Source organism: Capra hircus, chromosome 15, assembly GCF_001704415.2.
Source record: "Capra hircus breed San Clemente chromosome 15, ASM170441v1, whole genome shotgun sequence".
Taxonomy (NCBI): Eukaryota; Metazoa; Chordata; class Mammalia; order Artiodactyla; family Bovidae; genus Capra; species Capra hircus.
Window position 1 is genome coordinate 26,831,845 of NC_030822.1, and position 22,994 is coordinate 26,854,838.

The 22,994-nt window shown below is 51.8% G+C and overlaps 1 pseudogene; it reads left to right on the top strand.

Moving 5' to 3' along the window:
• Positions 1-19,239, top strand: part of LOC102176347 — a 35,079-nt pseudogene extending 15,840 nt beyond the window's left edge.

Below are 22,994 nucleotides of genomic sequence, written 5' to 3' on the forward strand. Positions count from 1 at the left end.
CTGGAGCTGTGGGGGCAACAGGGACGGAAGGGAGACAAGAGAGGCTCATTTCCCAGGCTTCATTTTCCACTTTGTCTTATTGAGAAAAATCTGAACAATGTGGCAAAGGGTGAAGGGACACAGGGAGATTTCCTGGGAATTCTGAAAGAAGCAGGAGTCCTTCTCATTCACCACAGGCCTAAGGGACCCTCATGATTCCGCTCTACTAGGGGGAGCGGTATCTACACCATCAGCATTTCCCTCATGGCCGCCTCAAGTCCCGAAACTGTGCGATGGATGGGCGCTTTGTGCTGAAGGTCACTGACCACGGTTATGCGGAGCTCCTGGATGCTCAGAGGGCTCCCCGCCCCAGCCAGCCCCAGAGGGTCAGCTCAGGGGTGGGCAGGGGGCTGCCAGTAGGTGCTGAGGCCTCTGTTTAAGCCAGGCGCTTGGAGGGAAGGGGAGAGGGGGAGATGCCTGGTCCTCCAGCACTTCCTGTGGTGTGACCTGGGGTGGATGGCTTTTTCTCTCTGAGCCTCAGGACCCTTACCTGTGAATGGGGGAGGGCAGAAGCACCTCCCTCCTCTGGGACTGTTGGGACAGGGCAATGACACAACTTTATGAAGCACCCACCCAGCTTGGCCAGCTTGGGTGGTCTGCCAGTGATGGCCATGTGGCCCTGCCTTGTGGTTGCAGAGCTGCTGCGGTGGCCTGGAGCACCCAGGCGGGGCACCTTCAGAGGAGACGCCTTCAGCATCGGCATTACCCTGCAGGAGGCGCTGACTCGAGGCCCGCCCTACGGTTCCTCGGGGCTCCCAGCGGAACGTACACCATCCTCCTCCTCCTTCCTCAGCCTGTCTCTGGCAGAGTCCCCAAGTAGTTGAGTAGCTCTGTGAGCATCAGGAAATCAGGGCCTGAAAATAACCACAGAGACACACATGCCTGATTTGATCATGAGAAATGGGTTTCTTTGGCTTAAGCCAAGCAGCCTTTAGCAACTACCAAAATGGCAGCTCACCGTCTCTAGAGCTAAAAACATTGGTTTCTGGGTAAAAGCCCAACCGCTTTCTTCCTCTCCCAATGTTATTGCCATGTCCAGAGGTCGTTATGCCCTAACCACCCGGCTGCCCAGCACAGACTTTGTGTCTAAGGAAACCTCAGTTCTTCCCCTGGATCACTTACTGCATGACCTTACACTAGTTACTTACCTTCTCTCAGCCCCAGTTTTCCCATCTTTAGAGTGGGGATCAATTTAAAAATGTGTCAGGCATCCTATCCTTGTCTGATGTCACCAGTCTGCTGGGTGTTTGGACACTTGGTCTTCTGCTTGAGTGGGGAAGCTCAGAGTCTGAAAGAGGTTTACTCAGAGTCATGAGGTGAATTGGTGTAGAGCTGGGCTCACGTCCATGTCCCCCAAAGGCTGTGCTCTGGACATTTCACTCCCTGAGACCCAGAAAAGTGCAGCCAGGAAGCAGCAGGTCCGGGATTGACAGCCCAATGCAGGGGTGACCCTGGGGTCCCCGAAGTCTGAAGAGCACCGTCCTGAAGGGCCCTGCATGGCAGCATGACTCACAGACCCCATCTGGCTATTCGCCTTCCCACCCCCTCAGCACATATCTTTGTGCTTCTGGGGTAATCACTCACACCTTCCCCGTCATGACCTGGTCTTGCACATTCTTTCCTCTTCAGACCCCAGTGCCAGGGCCCAACTTCAGAAACGCTGCATCTGTGCTCCCTCTCAGGGCTCCCTGGGCTCTGTGCTGCTCTTTCAGTAGCCTGCGGCACCCCCTCCACCCCAGCTGCTTCGGTCCAGTCCCGGGGACCTGGCCCACGGATACCCTGCATTTCAGCCTGCAGCACAGGCAGTGATGAAGTGATGGAGCCCGCTTTCCTCCCACCCCAGATGGAGAATCTACCTCACAGGGAGGCCTGGCCTCACTTCTTTTCTCCACCAAAGTATTGCTCCATGAATCATGAGCATTCCGGGTCCCAACTTTATGGGGTGGAGGGGTGGGAAGGGGAAGGGCTTGATCACACCATTTGTTCAACTCTCCTTGGCTGCTCCGCCCCCACCAACTCGCTGACATCTGCCTGCTGAGGGGGTGGGAAGGTGAACAGCCAGATGGGGTCTGTGAGTCACGCTGCCATGCAGGGCCCTTCAGGCCAGTGCTGTTCAGACTTCGGGGACCCCAGGGTCTCCCCTGCACTGGGCTCTCAATCCCAGACCTGCTGCTTCCTGGCTGCATTTTTCCTGGTCTCAGAGAGTGAAATGTCCAGAGCACAGCCTTTGGGGGACATGGACTTGAGCCCAGCTCTACACCAATTCACCTCGTGACTCTGAGTTAATCTCTTTCAGACTCTGAGCTTCAGTTTTTTTCATTTGTAAAATAGAGACCATGATGCCTAGCTCCAAGAGTATTTGTGAAGATTCAGTGAAATGCTTTAGACAAGAGCCTGGCACACGCTAGACCCTGGGTGGCCTTAGGGGTATGCGAGTGGGGAAGAGCCCAGGTTCTTTCCACTCTCCTACTGAGAAGCGGACCTCCTTGCTCTAAGAAATAGCATCTTTGAAAAAAAATGATTAATTAATAGTTATTTATTTATTTATTTATTTTTGGCTGTGCTGGGTCTTCGTTGCTGTGAGTGGGCTTGTCTCTAGCTGCAGTGAGTGGGGGACTACTCTTTGTTGGGGTGCTCAGTAATTGTGACTCACGGGCTCTAGAGCTTGGGCTCAGCAGTCGTGGTGCTTGGGCTTAACTGTTCTGCAGCATGTGGTATCTTCCCTGACCAGGGATGGAACCCCTGTCCCCTGCAATGGCTGGCAGATTCTTAACCACCAGACCACCAAGGAAGTCCCAGAAATAGCATCTTTTTAAGATTCTGTGGCGAGGGTGGACACTCATGGTTTCCTAAGCACTGTCATTTGTGTTATGTCAATGAACAATGCTGTGAGGTGGTAAGTGCACTTTTTTCAGAGATGAAAGCAGTGAGGCTCAGAGAGGGGCAGGACTCCCCAGCAGGAAGCTGTGGGTCTGGGATTCCAGTGCGCTCAGTGGTGTTGCCCTAAAATCTCCTGGAGTCATCCAGAAAGCATCTTTTCCACGGAGGATGTACAGCCTCTTGCCAGCAGGACTGATCCATCCCAGTGATGGGCTGGATGTGGACAGTGGGCTCAGCATGGGGAGGGGAAAAAGAGATCTGGCCTGGCCTGGGCTGTGGGTTCCCAACATGACCGCCTGTGAGAACTCCACATTAATGACAAAAAAGTTTGAAGCCTCACATGCTACTATCTGACTTTTAGTATCTGGTGACTGAGAAAATGCCCAGAGACAAAAATCTGCTCTGAAATATGCAACACTTTGAAATGGATCTGTATTTTATTCATCACAACACCATTAGAATGCTTTTGAAAAAGAGCTGGACATGTGTGTGTGTGTGTGATATTATGGGTTCCATCTGTGCACACTCCTTTATAAGCATATACCGCTTCTTAGATCCTCTACTGAGAGGCCCTCAGGGTCTGACGCCTGCAGACTGGGAGCCTCTGGGCAGAGAAAAAAGTGCAGGCCGGGAGGCCATCAGGCCCAGTACTAGCATCTACTTTTTACTGGCCCTGTGGCTCAGTTGACCGATGTTACCACCTCCTCGGAACCTCAGTTTCCCTGTCTGTAAAATGGGACAGTGAATCATGGGCTTCCCCCAACAAGGAGGCTGGCAAAGGGAAATTCAGAGAGAAGCTTCTCTTCACTCTACAAGGAATTTTCTCTCCAAGAAACTCACCTCTTTGCCTCCTCTGAGGAGGGTCCCAGCCCTCCTCAGAGATGACCCTGTTCCACCCCTAACGGCCTGTGAGGTCTGTCCTATTATCATTAGGTGAGGAGATTGAGGTTCAGAGACATAGCTTAGCTTGCACAGGATTAGAAGGATAATCTTGACATCTCCTCCTGTGCCGCTGAAGGCCTGAGCTTTGTACCCAGCCTCTCCTCCCCCCGGTGTGCCCATGAATCTCTCAGCTCCCTGAGGCACCCTTAGGGCTGCCTGAGGTGGGAAAACCAAGGCACAGAGTGACAGCAAGTGACAGAGACAGAGCTGGATTGCTGATCCATCAGATCGCGACTCAGTCTGTGGTCTTTATCATGTGGGATGGGCACGGGAAGAGCCACAGCAGGGATTGTCCTGGGGAAAGAGCCATGATGATCGTGAACATGCAGGGCAGAGAGTCTTGCCTCAGAGTTGTGCAGAGTCCACCCCAGCTGGCCTCCGGGTGGTGGGACTGCCAGACAGACGTGCAGTGCCCAGGTCGGGAGCATTCTCGCACATTGCTGGCAACAGAGCAGCAGCAAGTCGCGCAGGGTTCACGGGCTGGGGTGAACTTAGCACCCCAGGATCTAGCACCTGTCATTTCCTTCCTTAGCACTCATCTCACGAAGGCAGTTTGTTAAGCTCACTTCATAGATGGGGAGACCAAGGCTCAGAGAGATGGCTGTGTTGTTCACCATCTCATGGAGAGGTGGTGGTGGATCCAGAATTCAAGCCCCATTCTCCAAGCTCCGAGCTGAGACCCTTTCCCCCGCCACACTGTGGAACGGGCCCAGGAAAACAGCAATCCTGGACCGCTGGCCAGCATGCCCTAGAGCAGAGAACAAGCGGCTGAGGAACACTCTCACAGCCTGATATCCACACCCCACAGGCCCACCCTGCCCTCCATCTCAGGACCCCAGGCCAGTGCCTGACCACCAGCCGTCCTGGGGACCTCAGCCCCACTGGCCGGTCTGTGTCCGTTGCAGAAATCATCAGGAAGGTGGTATCTCCCCATCCCCTGTGCCAGCCCTGGTGTCCCCTGGCCACGGGCCACCTGAGTGCATCCAGCTAATGGAGCAGTGCTGGGAGGAGGCTCAGAGGACAGATCCAGTCTGGACCAGATCTATAGCCAGGTCAGTGCCACCAGAGGAGCTGGCTACTCAGAAGAAACAGCGAATCAGTTCACCTCACTTTGCCCAGTGAGGGCCCCCCTATCCCGGGGCCTGGAAACCCTGTGCATAGAGTGGGCAATGGGCCAGCATCATCACTCCTGAGGGTGGAACCTGAGGTCTACCATCTGAGGGAATCTTTTTCAGAACTCCGGGTTCATAGACACTCCCTTCCTGAGTGCCAAGCTCCATGCTAAGTCCTGTGTTTATATTTTATACCCCCCTGATAGCCCTCCAAGGAAGCATTGCTATTATCTGGGGTTTACAAGAGAGAAACTGAGGCATGGCAAGGTGATGGGACTTGCCAAAGGTAACCAAGGAAGTGAAAGGTGGGGCTGGAACATAGACCCACGTTTGTCTCTGCAGCACTGATGCTAGGAACCCCGACCCCACGCCAGGCCTCCTGGCACCAGAGCAGAGGGGCCATTTTCAGCCACGGAGGCAGCACTGGTTCCCGCATCAGGGCGTGGAAGGTGTGGTGGGGGGTGCCCCTCCTACCCCCGGCCTGCCTTGGGGACTGCACCGGAGGGGTGAGGCAAGCCTGGAGTTTGCTGGGTGGACGTGGTGTGTGTGGACCCGACTGAGCCGGCTAACGGCTCTCACAGGGCCAACGCATCAAACCTGCAGTGACAGCTTTTGTGCCTCCTATTTCCTGCCCTCCGCTCCCCAGCCACAGTGGAATTTTGCCAAGGAGAGGTTCAGTGAGCCGGAGGGGCATCAGACAGGTGAAGAGGGAGCGAGAGATAGGAAGCCAGGAGAAACGCACAGGCATCCTATGGGAAATCTGGACCTCAGAGTGAATGAGCTCTCAGTGGCCCCTGTGAGGGGGGGGTGGCAGACCTAGGCCAAAAGCACAGGTCTCAAAACACCAGCCTAGACTCTTTCCAGGGTTAGAGATTGCCGTGGCTAGTGAGGTGGGGAAGAAGGCTCTTACCCTGAGAGGGGCGACTGTGGGGAAAGCCTGCCTCAGGTTCAGCGGCAGAGAAGGCAGAGACTGGTACATGATGTACTCCACACACAGAAGATGAGAACCATACCACACTGTGGGGAGGCGAGAGCCTGTATTCAGATCTGTGCTTCCACTTACCTACTACTTGACCTTGGCCAAATCAATTCCACCGTTGAGCCTCAGATCTCCTTAGGTGATGTCTAAAAGGACTAACTCTGATCCAACCGGACACACTGGTGGGGCCATTAAGTGAAATAACTAAGAAATTTTAAAAAAGTATTTTTTTCTGAGGAGAGAATAAGGAGAAAGAGCACTCACCCGGAAGTTGAAAGACTTAAACCGTGTTCATAGAAGAGTGTTCTGGGAGTATCAGCCAATGTAACTAAGCAAGAAAATGAACATCGTAAAGGAAGAAGAAAATGGGCTTCCTCGTGGTTTAGTGGTAAAGAATCTGCCTGCCAATGCAGGAAACTCGGGTTCGATCCCTGGGTCAGGAAGATCCCTTGGAGAAGGAAATGGCAACCCGCTTGCCTGGGAAGTCCCATGGACAGAGGAGCCTGGCGGGTTACAGTCCATGGGATTACAAGAACCTGGCGTGACTGAGAAGCTAAACAACAACAAAGGAAAAAATGATTGTTTGCATAGCCTATGATTTTGTTCCTGGGCAATGCAAGGGAAACAATGGAAAACACACTCCAAATGATAAAATAATTCAGTGGGTGGCTGGTGATAAGATTGATATATAACAGACCTCTGTTTGAAACTCAGTTCCACCGTTATGTTGTTCTCAGCAAGTTGCACTTCTCAGATCCTTTGTTTCTTCATTATAAAATGGGAGCCCCCCTTGCAGAGTTGATCTTACAGTCAGCTTCTTGTCCATGTTGCTGTCTCAGGGTCTGCAGCTGTCACACCCATGGCAAGCGACCTAAAGCTTGTGCCTCTGCTTCTCGTGGCCAGTACAAAATATGTGCTTTTCAGGGGCTGCTGACACTCCCCACCTTACAGACATTTGCCTGAGAAAAGCAGTATTAATGAAGGTTGGAATAAACACCTACACACACACACACACACACACACACACGTCAAGATGCTGGATTTAGACAGGAATAAACTCTTCCACTTTGATCATCATTAATTTGATTTTCCTACTGATTGCACTTTGGTAAGGTACAAACCACACTGGGGAAAGTTCTAGTAAGTCTCCTTAGGAAACAAAGTTTCCTCTAAGGTTGTTGTTGAAGGTACAGTTTATAACATCATCCTATAAAGACCTAGGAGAGGTACTTATCTTTGCTCAGCACCAGCAGTTATTGTGTTCCTTCTGGGAAACTAGTTTAATGTGCCATTGTCTCATGGACTCCATATATTATGTAATCACTGTTTCCCTCTTTTCTTTGTTGCTGCTGCTAAGTCACTTCAGTCATGTCCGACTCTGTGCGACCCCATAGGCGGCAGCCCACCGGGCTCCCCCGTCCCTGGGATTCTCCAGGCAAGAACACTGGAGTGGGTCGCCATTTCCTTCTCCAATGCATGAAAGTGAAAGGGGAAATTGAAGTTGCTCAGTCATACCTGACTCTTAGTGACCCCATGGGCTGCAGCCCACCAGGCTCCTCCGTCCCTGGAATTTTCCAGGCAAGAGTACTGGAGTGGGGTGCTATTGCCTTCTCCTTTCTTTGTTGCTAGGGAGCTTATATCCAAAATTGTGACCAAATTATAGCCTGCATTTTATGTATAGACCTCACTCCTGGATTAACTTCTTTAGCTTTTGCTTTCCTTTGGTCTCAGTGCCCTTACATATTTATAATTTTGTTTTGTAAAAAAATTTTTTTAACAAAGACAGAAATAAAGAGGTAGAAATAGATTATATACATGAACAACCTACAATAATGCTTCTATGTATCTACCCATCTATCCATTCACCCAACCAATTTATCTTTGAGATAAAGAATGCCTATTCCACAGTGTTTTTGTAAGAACCAAAGTGTTTGTTAATGGTGATACAATGCTGGGCATGGGTTCCTTTGCAAAGTCCTCTCCATGCCTGTCTGCCTCACAGGGAACTAGCCCCTTTTCCCTCCCTGCTGTCTCTGCTTTCCCTTGTCAGAGCTGCCACTCTTTGCCTATTACCTACCTGCTCCCCACCATCCAACTCTTCCAGGAAGGGGCTATATCTGGTTCCTTCCTGTGGCCTGGATTCTCCACATGAGGGCCAAGTGCTCTGCTGATCTTCATGGATAAATTGGGATTTTCATTCCATTTTCAGTTCAAAAGCATCAACCAAGGCAAGAAGACCAGTGTTGCTGACCCTATGCTGCGGATGCTGGAGAAGTATTCCCAAAGCCTGGAGGACCTGATCCGGGAGCGGACTGAGGAGCTGGAGCTGGAGAGAGAGAGGATAGAAAGGTTGCTCTCTCAGATGCTGCCCCTGTGAGTGGACTTGATTGTGCCTCTAGCCTCAGTGCCTCTGAGCATGGGACCTAGGGAGCTGGGACACAGCAGGTACTCAGTAAAGCTGGGTTCCATGAACTGATTCAGTTCATTTGTTGTTTATTTATCCATCATATTTTCACAGAGCCTTTGCATACTCTATAAGCATGGGACCTGGGGAGCTGGGACAGAGCAGGTACCCAGTAAAGCTGGGTTCCATGAATAGATTCAGTTCATTTGTTGTTTATTTACCCATCATATTTTCATAGAGCCCTTGCATGCATTGGGCACTGTGCTGTGCACATGAGTGTTGAACTTCTGCTGCCTCTTTCCTTTGGGAACAAGGATGAAGTGCAGTGTCCCCCATCTGACCTCAGAGGAAATAATGTCCAGAGAGGGGCAGGGGAACCAGCACACAGCAGACCTGTCCCAGACCCCCTGACACTCATCCCAGGACTTTCCCACAGATATCCCTCCCTCACTTCCAACTGTGGAAAGAGGGTCCTCCCACCTTGTGACTCTGGCCCTTCCTATCCCTTCAAGTCTGTGACTGAAGCTCTGAAGATGGGGGCAGCTGTGGAGCCACAGTCCTTTGATCAGGTTACCATATACCTCAGTGACGTGGGCTTTACCACCATCGCATCCCTGAGTGAGCCTGTTGAGGTGGTGGGCTTGCTCAATGACCTCTACACACTGTTTGATGAGGTTCTGGGCAACCATGACGTGTATAAGGTAAGAGGACTGTGAGGCAGGCATTCCATCTCTTTCTCTCTTCTACACTGTGTTTGCATCATATCTATATTTCCAGTCATTTACTTATGCATCTTTTATCAATAAGCTATTGCTGTGTAACTAACAACCCCCAAACCCAATAGTGTAAAACAGTACGCATCTATTCTTGCCCACAAGTCTATAGGTCCAGCTAGAACATTCTCTGGATTCGGCTGGACTCACTCATACATCCACATCTGCGGTCAGTGTGGGTGAGAGGCAGCTCTGCTGATTTTGGCTGGACTCTAGGTGCCTTGGCTGAGACAACTCAGTTCTGGTCCATATGGTACCTCACCCTCCAACAGGCGAGTTGGTATTATTTAAAAGGTGTGGCAGAGTTCTGAGAGAGAAGGCAGAAGTCCAGAAGTCTCTTGAAGTCTAAGCTGAAATTGGGTACATTATTTCGGACATATTCTATTGGTCAAGGTAAGTCAAAAGGCCAGCCCAGATTCAAGAAGTAGGAAAATAAATTCTACTTGTTCCAGGTGAGGGTCGACAGATGAATCAGCTTCTGTGCCTGCCCACAGGGAGCTCTCAGTGCTGTCGGTAAAAGAGGAAGACAACTCACTATGAAATTGATGATCTGGGGAGGCAGAGGAGGCTGAGAGGGTCTCTAATCCAGCGAGGAGTAGATGTTTAGAGTAAAGGAAGGCAAGGAAGGCTTCCTGGAAGAGGTGCTGTCTTCCTGGCATTGTCCATCCTGGGTGTGGTTGCTCAGGGCAAGCAATGGGGTAATAATGTACTAAATTTTGAGGCTTGAGAGGGTGGCCCTAGTAAGTGTGAGAAATGCTAAATGGGCTCTGATGGCTGGACATGAAGTGGGCTATCAGTGGAAGTGGGTGGGAGACCCTGGAGGGGGCAGCAGAGGCCTTGGCAGAGTCATCAACCCCCTCCAAGATCTAGTCATCTCTCAGTCCCAGGTTTGAGACACCAGCTTCTGTGTCACTTTGGTGATACAGGGACTTTCCCCTCTCTGGGCCTCTGTTTCCTTATCTATATAAAACAGGAATAATGATTCATGTCTCAGGGGTTTCATAGACAATGGGCAGATTGTCTCCCCCCGGTAGAAATTCTGTATAAAGCTGTGAGCCTGTGAAAGTGAATAGCCTTCTGTCCTCTCTGCCCGCCACGTGGGCCTTCCCAGCCCAACCCTGCCGCTATTCTGATCCCATTGTTTGGGGTCCCAGATCAGCCTCAGACATGGTGGAGGAGGTGGGGAGGAGCTCCCAGGAGACAGCCATACCCTGGCTCCCCATCCTTCGCCTTCATCTGTGACCTGTCAGCCCCCTTCCTGCCACAGCCCTCCAGGAAGACTGGGGCTGGAGTGGGGCAGGCCCTGGGCTGAGCTGAAGCCAGGAAGGGAAGCATGCATGGGTGGGAAGTTTCAGAGGTGAGAACTCACTCTTCGAGGTGCCAGGTAACCTGCTGATAGCATTACACACAGTATGCAGGCAGCTGTAGTCACCAGTATTTATTGAGTGCTTACTGTATACCACACACTGGTATGCAGTCTAGATGCCTTATGTGTATTGTACCATTTGATCATCATAGCAACATAACAAGCTGTGAGGTAGGTCCTAGCACCCCTAATTTACAGATGGAGAAACAAGGGGTTGAGCAGCTGTTCTCAGCAGGACGTGAAGCTGAGACTTGAACTTGGACATTCTGGTCCTGAAAACTAGCTTCCTCAGGGCTCATGGTCCTCCCAGGACCCAGACCTCCTCAGGATAAAGCCACAGGGTCACAGGTGGCCCTCCAGGTGTGGGCCCCGCCTCCCTTCCCAGTGACTCTCTCTCTGCCTCTGTGCCCTCTGCATCCCTCACACAGGCTTTGCTCTCTTGCTCTCTCTAGCCACAAGGTCCTCACACATGCTGCTCCCTCCTCCCGGAACCCTGCTCACCCTCCTCTTCTGCTCCCTCCTGGTGTCAGGTTAGCTTCCCTGCCCTCGCACACATGGTTAGGAGCGCTTGTGTGAGGCTCGCAGAACAACCCCTGGACATGTCGGTTCCAACCTAAACCACTCTGTCCCCAGTGCTTGGCAATGTCCAACATGTGGTGGGTCCTCGGAAAATACGTGTTGACTAAATGAGGAGCTCACTAAGGCCCAGAGAGGGAAGTGACTTGCCCGAGATCACACAGCTGGTAGGTGACAGAGCCCGGACAGGAGCCTGCCAAGTCCACCTCCACTGCCCAGATCTGTCCACTGCCCCACACTGGCCAGCAGAGACCTGAGCTGCTGACATTCCTAGCACACAGCTTCCCTCGCATTTCCTATTCAGGACTCCACGTTCCTGCCCCAGCCCAGAGCCTGAGGCATTCTCTGTCATGCTGGCTGTGTTCCCCTCTTGCCTCCAGAGCCTAGGAAAAGATTCCTCATCCCGTCTTGCGGGGCCCTGCAGCTTTGATGTGCCCTGAGTCACCCCTGGCCTTGTCTCTTCCTCTCCTGCTAGTCTTTTCTCACACATGCGTCCCTCTCAGCTCTGAATCACGCTTACTGATCTGCTCTGAACTCTGGCCAGGAGGTCTGCATCTTTCTGGCAGAGCGGAATGAAATAAAACAAGGCCTGCACACCCGTCCAGATGTGGGGAAACGGGAGGCCAGGTCCTTCCCAAGTGCAGGCGCCTCTCTCATTGCTCACTCAGCTGCCTTGGATTCCCCTCCATTCCAGCAGGATCTGGTTACTGCTCTTTAATCCGGTCTGGGCTGGGAGGCAGCCAGGGGATCATTTCCTGGTTCCCCAGGGGTCTGCGATTCCCTCCCAGCAGGTACTGAAAGAGCACTTTCATGGACAGAACTCCACAGCAGGGCCCTGTGGGCTGCCGGGTTGGGGGGGGGGTGGTGGCTGGAGGGTGGCGGGGGGGTTGCCCGTGGAGGTATGGAGGGAGAGTGGGGAGGAAAGGGCTTTTACTCCAGTCCTCAGCCCAGAGGGTGAGCCTGGCCCCGCCCACATGGCTGAGTCACTCTGAGCATATCACTTCACCTCTCTGAGCCTCAAGCTTCCATTTGTAAAGGAGAGGTGAAAGTGACTCTGGCTTAGGCTGGCCCTGCAGATCGAGCAGAATGTGAGAGAAGGTGCTGTCGTTCACGCCAACACGATGACGAGCACAGCATGTTCTGGCATGGAGGCCTCCTCCTGAAAGCACAGAATAGGGGGAGGTGGTGCCAGTGGCGAAGAATCTGCCTGCCAATGCAGGGCATGCAGGAGATGCGGGTTCTATCCCTGGATTGGGAAGATCTTGTGGAGGAGGGCATGGCAACCCACTCCAGTATTCTTGCCTGGAGAATCCCATGGGCAGAGGAGATTGGTGAACTATAATCCATGGAGTCACAAAGAGTCAGACGTGACTGAGCAACTGAACTCATGCAGACGCACAAGTTAAGCATCAGCAGAGGACTGACCTGGCCTAGGGATTGTCACAGGATATCTCATTTAATCCTCGCAGTGCCCCTCAGAGGGATGGATTATTATCCCTACTGTACAGATAAGGATACAAGCTCAGAGAGGTAGGTGACTCACCCAAGGTCACACAGCAGTTCAGGTCTGTGTCTGTTGGTATGGAAGCCTCTCCTCTGGCTGTGTTCTCTCCGCTGCTAGAGGACCACACCTGGGTACAAGGAGCTGCAGCTCTCAGTTGCAGCTGAGTGCCCCCAGCAACAGAAGTCTCTGGTGATCGTCTTTGGGAGTCTGAGCTTCTAGAGAGCAGAGCCTGTGCCTGGTCACCTTTCTGCTGCTGGAGTTGTAGGATGGTTATTAATTACATCAAACTGTCCCTTCGCGCTCAGGTAGCAGGCAGGTGGAGGGCTAGAATTCAGCTTAGCAGCTTGGAGAATATAGGCTGGATGTGTGGCCACCTCGGGGCTTTCTCCTGCTTCTCCATGCCAGTTTGGACCTTGGGTCACCCATCTGAGGCAGCGCTGGGTGCCTAGAGCGAGTGTACTGTTCCTGAACTGCCCCGGCACACCTGGTGAGCTGGGAGTGGGGCCAGCGAGCAGTAGGACTCTTGGGCTGCCTCGGAGAGGCAGGACTTGGCCCAGACATCCGTGCTAACCATGTGCAGGGCAGGAAAGAGGGAACCCCGCATAGCAGGCAGATTCTCCCCGCAAGAGAGAGAGAAAGGGCCCAAGCCATGTGCATCAAGAGGCAGCATAGAACATGGGCTCTGGATTTGCACTGCACAAGCTCACATCTGTGCCATTGATGGTAGCAAGTGACTTAACCTCTCTGGCCCAGTTTTCTGTTTGCAAAATGGCACTAGTACCTGCCTCACAGAATTTTTGTGAAGATCAAAAGCATTAATATTTGTAAAGGGTTTGGAATTGTGTCTGGCAGGTAATGACTGCTGTACAAGTATTTAAAGGAGCACTTACTTAGTGCTTCTTCCCATCTTGCCAGTCAGATAATGCGCTCGTCCTCCTGAGAGGAAGAAGAGTGTGGGCAGAGGGAAAGCCAGGGCTTGCTCATATTCTTCCCTATGGGCTGTGAGGTGGGAGGGCTCTCCTCTGTGGAAACGTACACAGTAGGGGGGCAGCTGTGTCCTGTCCCTGCCACATTCATGCCAGCCCACAAGTAAGTGCTGGGCAACAGTGAATGATGGAAGGGAGATGGAGGGCACAGCCCCGAGGAAGGAAACATGTTTCCCAGCTGATGATAAGGAAGACTTTATGGTCTCAATATGATGTGAACTGGGCTGATGGAGGGCCCAGATCTCAACAGATAGAGATCTCAACAGATAGAGAATGTTTCAGGGGCGATCAGGGCCTGGAGGTGAGCAAGCGCTGAGTGTCTTTGTGGAGAGCAGAAAGGTTCCCATTTGGCTGAAGCATGGAAAAGCAGTAGCAATTGTTGGGAGTAAGTCAGGGAATTCCACAAATCATGGGAATCCCTGATTGCTAGCTCCATGGGGAGTGAATTTTAAGCCATTGGCTGTAGGGAGCAAATTTAAGTATCTGAGCTCAATAGGGCGTGATTAGGGCAGATCACTTCTGGGTACCGGGGCAGAGATATCTGAAGTGAGGGAGAGGGAAAGTTGGGGGACAGAGCTAGGAGGGCACTGCTGCTGCTACTGCTGTCGCTTCAGTCGTGTCCGACTCTATGCAACCCCATAGACGGAAGCCCACCAGGCTCCCCCATCCCTGCGATTCTCCAGGCAAGAACACTGGAGTGGGTTGCCATTTCCTTCTCCAATGCATGAAAGTGAAAAGTGAAAGTGAAGTTGCTCAGTCGTGTCCGACTCTTAGTGACCCCATGGACTGCAGCCTACCACGCTCCTCTGTCCATGGGATTTTCCAGGCAACAGTACTGGAGTGGGTCCACGGCTAATGACGGGGAAGGAGATGTACTGAGTTACAGCACCCCCTGTGGACATGAGAAGCATCATCATTATTATCACTGTCTCAGTTCGGTTCAGTTCAGTCACTCAGGCATGTCCGACTCTTTGTGACCCCATGGACTGCAGCACACTAGGCCTCCCCGTACAACACCAACTCCCGGAGTCCACCAAAACCCATGTGCATCGAGCCAATGATGCCATCCAACCATCTCATCCTCTGTTGTCCGCTTCTCCTCCTGCCCTCAATCTTTCCCAGCATCCGGGTCTTTTCCACTGAGTCAGCTCTTCACATCAGGTGGCCAAAGTACTGGAGTTTCAGCTTTAGCATCAGTCCTTCCAGAGAATATTCAGGACTGATTTCCTTTAGGATGGACTGGTTGGATCTCTTTGCAGTCCAAGGGACTCTCAAGAGTCTTCTCCAACATCACAGCTCAAAAGCATCAATTCTTTGGTGTTTAGCTTTCTTTATAGTCCAACTCTCATACCCATACATGACTATTGGAGAAACCATAGCTTTGATTAGATGGACCTTTGTTGGCAAAGTAACATCTCTGCTTTTTAATATGCTATCTAGGTTGGTCATAACTTTTCTTCCAAGGAGCAAGCGTCTTTTAATTTCACAGCTGCAGCCACCATTTGCAGTGATTTTGGAGCCCCCAAAAGTAAAGTCTCTCACTGTTTCCATTGTTTCCCCACCTATTTGCCATGAAGTGATGGGACTGGATGCCATGATCTCAGTTTTCTGAATGTTGAGTTTTAAGCCAGCTTTTTCACTGTCCTCTTTGACTTTTATCAAGTGGCTCTTTAGTTCTTCTTTACTTTCTGCCATAAGGGTGGTGTCATGAGCATATCTGAGGTCATTGATATTTCTGCCGGCAATCTTGACTCCAGCTTGTGCTTCATCCAGCCCAGTGTTTCACATGATGTACTCTGCATATAAGTTAAATAAGCCTGGCGACAATGTACAGCCTTGATGTACTCCTTTCCTGATTTGGAACCAGTCTGTTATTCCATGTTCCAGGTGTTAAGGGAGAGTGCACGTGCTTGGCTGGAGAGAAGGCTCTGCTCTTCAGGTCCCGTGATGCTGGCAGGTGCCCGCTGAAGGAGGGGCAGTGCAGGAGCGGGGCTCTTTAACTTGCAAATGGGAAGATTCAAGAAGTAGAGTGGCTACCTTCAAGCTTGGCTGGCCTGGCCTGTGACAGGGGAGAAGGCCACAGCACACATCTGTGTGCCATGTGAATTGAAACGATATCTTCAGAATAGAGAAGGAGCTTGAGAATAGGAAAGGTTTGTGGCTTGAGTTCCGAAGGTAGAGCTGGAGCCAGCAGGGGAAAGGCAGTTGCCATTCAACTCAACTTTTGTAAATTAGAGTTGCGCCGTCTATGGGGTCGCACAGAGTTGGACTCGACTGAAGCGACTTAGCAGCAGCAGCAGCAGAAGGAAAAGCAGCCACCTCAAGAAGGAGATGCGAACAGGCCCAGACAGCCACTGGGGAGGCAGATGGGTGGCCTTTTAAAGCCCCTCCTGGTTCCAAGACTCTGGGATTCTGTTGTCTCCAAAACTGTTGGTGCAGGAGATGATGGTGGTGGTGATGGTGGTAAAGACGGAAGTCTCTGCTTATTGAACATCTATGATGAAACTGCCCCTTTATTGCTTTATCTTTAATATGCATTTCATATAAGAGGAACAGAGGCTCACACAAGTGAGGCGGCCAGACTCGGGTAAATGGCAGACCCAGGGTGTATATCCATCTACTGGATTTCAAACTCTACATTCTTGGAGTACGCCTTGGAAGATCAAGGGTTGGGGAAGGAGGCTATGCAGCCAATATACGTGCGCTTCTCTCCAGATGAAGCCCTGGTCTGCTGCTGCAGCATTGTGCAGCTGGGACACCCAGCTCTGCTGCCAAGATGCTCATGGCCTGGGCTCAAAGGAGATGAGACAGGCATGGTTACCTTCAATTCAGACAAAGGTGATCTTAAACATGCAGATTTAATCATTGCCAGAGAGGCTGGGAAAGATGCCACTGTGGGCCAGAGACTCGAGGGGTGGGCCAGGGGTTCCTGAGAGGCGGCCTTGTGTGCCACATGGATCAGTCCAGGGAGGGGAGTGCTTGTACTGGAGCACGAAGGCTGTGACTTCCAGGTGGAGACCATCAGGGATGCTTACATGGTGGCCTTGGGACTGCCCAGGTGCAACGGGAGCCGGCACGCGGCCGAGATCGCCAACGTGGCCCTGGACACCCTTAGCTCTGTGGGTGACTTCCTGATGAGGCGTGTGCCAACTGTGCTGATTTGCATCAGGGCTGGCCCTCACTTAGGTAAGGGCTTGGGGCTGTGGGAGCCTCCCAGCCCTGCCTGAGGCGCTGGCTGGGGCAACCCAGTGGGTTATGAAATTCTGAGATTCTAAAACTCCATAATATAATTTTTAAAAACCATTTTCTTCTATTATTTTAAGCTTCTAAGATATTATAAATCAAAGAATCTGTTTTGCTTCGATTCACTTTTTTTTTTTTTCGGTCTCAACATCTGTCAAGGGCATCTAAGTCCCTGGTGAGAAGCTGATAGAAGAGGCAGGACAGAGACCTTCTGTGGTCACGCAGACAACTAAATATCTGTGGGGTGGGGACTAGGAGATGCCTCGGGGTCTTTACTATAGTATATCCTTTTCATGCCCCTACCCCATAAAGTCCAAACTCTCAGCCCCACACAGCCTCCAAGACCCTTGCTAATCTCTGCAGCCTCATGTCCCACTTGGTATTCCATCCATACTCAGCCACTTGCAATTTCCCACAGGCATGTGGGCTCTCTGCTTCTGTGGCTTTGCACCTGCTGTTCCCTGCCCACTCATTTTCTTATCCTTCAAGACTCAGCTGATATACCTCCTCCTCCAGGAAGTCTTCAGGGTTGGGTCAGAGTCCCCTTTCTGGACTGGCACAGCTCTGGTGCTTCCCTCTTCATGACATTGGTTATAGTTTACACATCTCCCCCTGCCAGGCTGAGGGCTCCCTAAGAGCAGAGCCTAGATTTTTCTGCGTCCTCTTACCCCCAGCCCAGAGCCAGGCACAGATGTCACCTCTTCTCTTGGTGTTGCTGGAGACGCCACACAGCTTCATCCTCAGCCTGTAGCTGGGGCCCAAAATGTAGGGTGGGGACAGCAGTTTAGGGGGAAGGGTGAGAAGGACTAGACTGTTGCAGGGACTTCTCTTGGGTCTAGGAGCTCACTGGGCACATTTGAGTTTCAGGGCCCTGCGTGGCAGGGGTTGTGGGTGTCACCATGCCTCGGTATTGCCTCTTTGGGGACACTCTTAACACCACATCCCGGATGGAGTCTACAGGGCTGCGTGAGTGTCTCATACTTCTATTCTGTCCAGGGAGGAACTCTCTCAATAACCGCTGCTGCTGCTGTTAAGTCGCTTCAGTCGTGTCCGACTCTGTGTGACCCCAGAGACGGAAGCCCACCAGGCTGCCCCATCCCTGGGATTCTCCAGGCAAGAACACTGGAGTGGGTTGCCATTTCCTTCTCCAATGCATGAAAGTGAAAAGTGAAAGTGAAGTTGCTCAGTCGTGTCCGACTCTTAGCGACCCCATGGACTGCAGCCTACTAGGCTCCTCTGTCCATGGGATTTTCCAGGCAAGAGTACTGGAGTGGGGTGCCATTGCCTTCTCCAGCTACAGCCTGGCTGTTTGAACCAGTGCTTAGTAACCAAGCCACCACCAGATGGCAGCGTACCCTAGTTACCAGTAAAGCCACTGCGGTGTAAGGAGATGATGTATGTCTCTTTTTTTTTTTTTTTAAACTTAGCACAGGGCTTTTGTGATGATCTCATGAGAGAATTAGCAGGGAAAATAATGACGTGAGGGGCAGGAAACCTGGGTCCTCCGCTGGACCCAGCATGCACAGTGTCCTTGAGCCAAAATGCTCTTCCTCTAGGTCTTGGTTTCCCCATCTTTAAAATGAATGGGCTTCCCAGGTGGCTCAGTGGTAAAGAATCTGCCTGCACTGCAGGAGACGTGGGTTAGATCCGGGGATCAAGAAGATCCCCTGGAGAAGGAAATGGCAACCCACTCCAGTATTCTTACCTGGAAAATCCCATGGACAGAGGAGCCAGGAGGGTACAGTCCATAGCATCGCGTAGAGTCAGAAACAACACACACACACACACACAGTGAGTGGACCCCTTTCGATTTTTTGAGATGCCATTTTAGCCGCTTCTGGCATCAGGAGCCACTCTGATGGCTGATTATAGCAGTGAGAAAGCCCAGCCTCTGCTCTGGCCGCGTAGACTGTGTGCGCTCTGATGTCGTTCCATACGCATCTCGCTTAACCAGATGTGGTGGCCTTAGTAGGGAGTCCTGCCCTTGAAAGTGAAATAACTGCTTATCTGCACTGTTCAGCCTTCAAAGACTTCCCTACAAGAAGAGATTATGTTCTGACTTCAGCTTGTGTTTTGACTTCAGCTTGTGTTCTTCTTAACCTCAATGCACGTAATTTGCTTTTCCTTGAGACTGCCGCTTTAGTGCCCAACAATCTACTGGGGGACGAGAGGGCCAGGCAAAGGGCATTGCATGAATCAGAATTGTGTGCCTTACTGGCTGGAACTGGGGGCCATTACAGGCGCTCAGTGATTTTACCAAACACTAGGTATGCTCTCACCAGGTAGTAACTTGACTATTACCTTTCTCTTCTGCATACAGAATTCATGTCAGCAGAAGCACCTTCGAGACACTGCTCAGCCTTGATGAAGGCTACAAAATTGACATCAGAGGGCAGACTGAGATAAAGATGCGAGACTTTCTTTCCTGGGATTGACTGGAAATGTCTCTAGAGGTCCAGTTTCTGTGGGCAGTGGGAGAGATTCTCACCTGACTGATGTCGCTGAAGCAAGGCCAGCCTGGGAGCTGATCGCCTTCCGTGTCCTTCTGACTCCCCTAGTTCTGCGGAAACGTTTCTTCCTGGGAGCCACACCCTCATGTGGCTCCTCATGAGGAGAAGTGCCAGGGCAGAGAAGTTACTTCTACTGATGGCCTACCTGGGCAGCATACTGATGCCCAACAGATATTAACATATTTATTACCACAGGAATGATGAAAGGAGGATCCATGTCCCTACTGTATAGTTGAGGAAATTAAATTAGAGATGCAAAGAGATTTGTCCAAAGTCACAGAGTTGATCTTAGATCTGGTGGCTCCAAAGCCTGTGCCTTCTCCATAGCACTGCTGGGCTCCTACTCATCCTTCAGAACCTGAGCACAGACCTCAGCTCTCACTGAAGCCTGCCCTGACCCAGGAATACTCTTCTTCTTCCTTTCCCCCAACAATAACTATCCTGTCTTCTCGGTGCACCCACCAGTCCCCAGCTGACCCTCTGATGTTCTAGAGTGATGCTGGGTTGTCCCTGCCCATCAGCTCTGAAAAGGCAGGGATTGGTCTGTCACCTCTGTATTCTTTTTTTTTTAATATTCACATTCAATAATGGTACCACCCTGTGAATGACTTTTTTTCCTACCCTATCCCCTTTCATTTCCCCAATTCCTCAGGTAGAGCCGGCCTACTGAGTGACTGAAGCAGCCAAGGCCTTTAAAGGCTGAGGGCTGAGACTGGGCCCCAGCAATTGGGTGCCCCATGGGACTGACTTCATTACACAGTGAGATGTCAGAGCAGGAGAGGGCAGCTCAGAGATGAACAGTAACTTGCCCTGGGTCACGTAGCCTGAGAGGGCCAGTGTGAGTGGAACACTTTGCTCTGGAGGCTGAGGTTATGAGACAGTGAGCTGGAGTAAGGGCAGGCATGTCTTGTTCAGGGGAGTGGGTGCTAGAAGTCCTGAGGAGCAGAGGATTCTGATGACAGGAGGGGACACAGAGTGGGACTGGGGAGGGCAGCATGCCAACCTCAGGTTCTGTGGCCTGACCTGAGGGATCCAAGGGTCTATACCCATCCCTGGGCCAGGCGGGATATGAAACTTCTAGGACAGTCAGCCCTGATCCCTGTACCCCTCATGGACCCTCCACTTCTAACCTCCAGGCAGCTGCACCCCCACCCCAGGGAAGATCACCAGAAACTTTGGCTGTTCGAGAGACTCATAGATCACAGAATCCTGGGAGCTTAGCATTCCATGTCTGCTGGTTATAGAATTCAAATTTCATGATTTATTTACTTCTCTAGTGGATAAACATAAATTCATTGAATCCTCACAACAACTCTGTAAAGTATTTAGGAAATGGAGGCACAGAGAGGTGAGTGTAAGTTGGTCCAAGTCACACAGCTAGTAGGTGATAGAGCTAGGATTTGGACCCCGACAGTCAGCCTCCAGGCTCTAGGCTGCTCTCCCAGCGGTGGGAATCATGCCTCTGCCCTTGCTCTCTGCTTGAGGAGGTCTGCTAAGCTCCTTTCCTCTCTTTTGCAGGGGAAGGGCTGGTGGGGAAGGCGGGCTTCCCCAGACCCTCCCCACACCTCTGGACATCAAACCAGGGTGAGTAAGAGGAATTTCCCCCCAAAGCTTGGCCTCTTTTGTTTGAAATTTGACACTTGTTATTTTTCTAATTATAAAGGCATTACCTGCCTAGTGTGGAAAACTTGGAAAATACAGGATTGTTTCATGACTAAATAATCTCCATCTTTCCACTCCTGAGAGACAGCTGCTGTTAGTACTTCAGTGTGGTTCCTGCCAGCCTGTTTCTGGGAGGTTTTTCATGAATGAGATCATTCTGTCTCCATAACTTCTCATTCTGGTCTGTGTTCTCTGCTCAGCGTCCTGAGTGCCCTTCTGTATTATTCAGAGCACTTTACATACACACTCATTCTTATAGCTTCGGGATTGCAGCATGTGGGCACCACGATTGGCTCAACCTCCCTCTTGTCGCCAAGCATGGAGACTCTTCCCATTCTGAGCCGGTTAGAGGTGAAGTGAAAGTGTTAGTCGCTCAGTGTCCCACTCTTTGCAACCCCATGGACTGTAGCTGGCCAGGCTCCTCTGCTACCGAATTCTCCAGGCAAGAATACTGGAGTGGGTTGTTGCCATGCCCTCTGTTGCCATTTCCTTCTCCAGGGGATCTTCCCCACCCAGGGGTCAAACCTAGGTCTCCTGCATTGCAGGCAGACTCTTTACCATCTGAGCTGCCAAGGAAGCCCAAGGTGATAGGTTGATAAATATCACTGGGCGTCTGTCACCAGTCAGACTATTTCTGCAGATGAGGAATTTACAGATCGCATTTTAGGAGGTCAAAAGAAGCAAATTCTCGGAGAGCTGGTGCCTGCCTTGCAGTTGGGCTCTTCCCTTTGTCCTCTGTCCTCTGCGATCCCACATCCTTCTCTGAGGGCAACGCAGGTGAGGTAGGAGGGTGCTGTGCTGTGCTCTGCGCAGTCGCTTCAGTCATGTCCAACTCTTTGCAACGCTATGGACTGCACCAGGCTCCCCTGTGCATGGGATTCTCCAGGCAAGAATACTGGAGTGGGTTGCCATGCCCTCCTCCAGGGGATCTTTCCCACCCAAGGATTGAACCTGGGTTTCCTGCGTTGTAGATAGATTCTTCACCATCTGAGCCACCAGGGAAGCACCGCCACCCCCCCCCCCCCGCCATCCCCAACTTCCTATAAATAATAGTGAGTGGGTGATAAGTCGCTTCAGTCATGTCCGACTCTTTGCAACCCCATGGACTATAGCCTGCTAGGCTCCTCTGTCTATAGCATTCTCCAGGCAAGAATACTGGAGTGGGTTACCATGCCCTCCTCCAGGGGATCTTCCCAACCCAGGGATTGAACCTGGATCTCTTCACTCTCCTGCACTGAGGCAGATTCTTTATTGCTGAGCCATCGGGGATGCCTGGTAAGGGGGTAGCAAGTACATTTTACTGTAACGTGCTGTTCCTCACTCCCTTCCACTGGAGCCACAGGCAGTCTGCAGAGGCCAGAGGGCACAGGTGCTGCCTCTTGTTGAGAATTAGTTTCCTAGAAATGAGGAGGACCTAGGGACCACAGGGGCCCATGGGCTCACTCCACCAGAGGGCGGCTGGCCTGGGGATGGACAGAGCCCCATCAGGGGCCCACAGCACAACCACATCAGAGCTTCCTGAGCGGGGCCTTTCCTGCATTAGAACTTACAACTGGCTCCTCTCAGCATTTCCAGGACAGGCCCCATCCCACGCTGCCCCCCTGCTATCTCTCAAAGATGAGAAACCCCATGTGGGGCAGACACGGGCTTCCTGGGAAAAGACCAGTGCTGAAGCAGCCTCGGCGGCACATCCTCCATGTGGAAGGACTGGTGTGGACAGGGGCTGAGGGCAGACAGAATGGCCATTCCCTACCCTCGCTGCTGGGGTGCCCCAGGCCTTAGGACCCCAGCGAGCCCAGGCAGAGCCATGCCTGGGGGCAGGCAGTGCCCTATTCATCTCCATCCCTGGGGTCCAGCGAGGAAGGAAGAGGGGGACACACACACTGGCATATGGAGAAGCCCCCAGGGTGCAGAACACACACAGGTGCATCCTTTAAAAAAAATAATAAGGACATTCCAGACTGCTGGGTGCAAAACCAGCTCGTGTTCACAGAAGCCTCCACAGAGCCTTGGGTCCT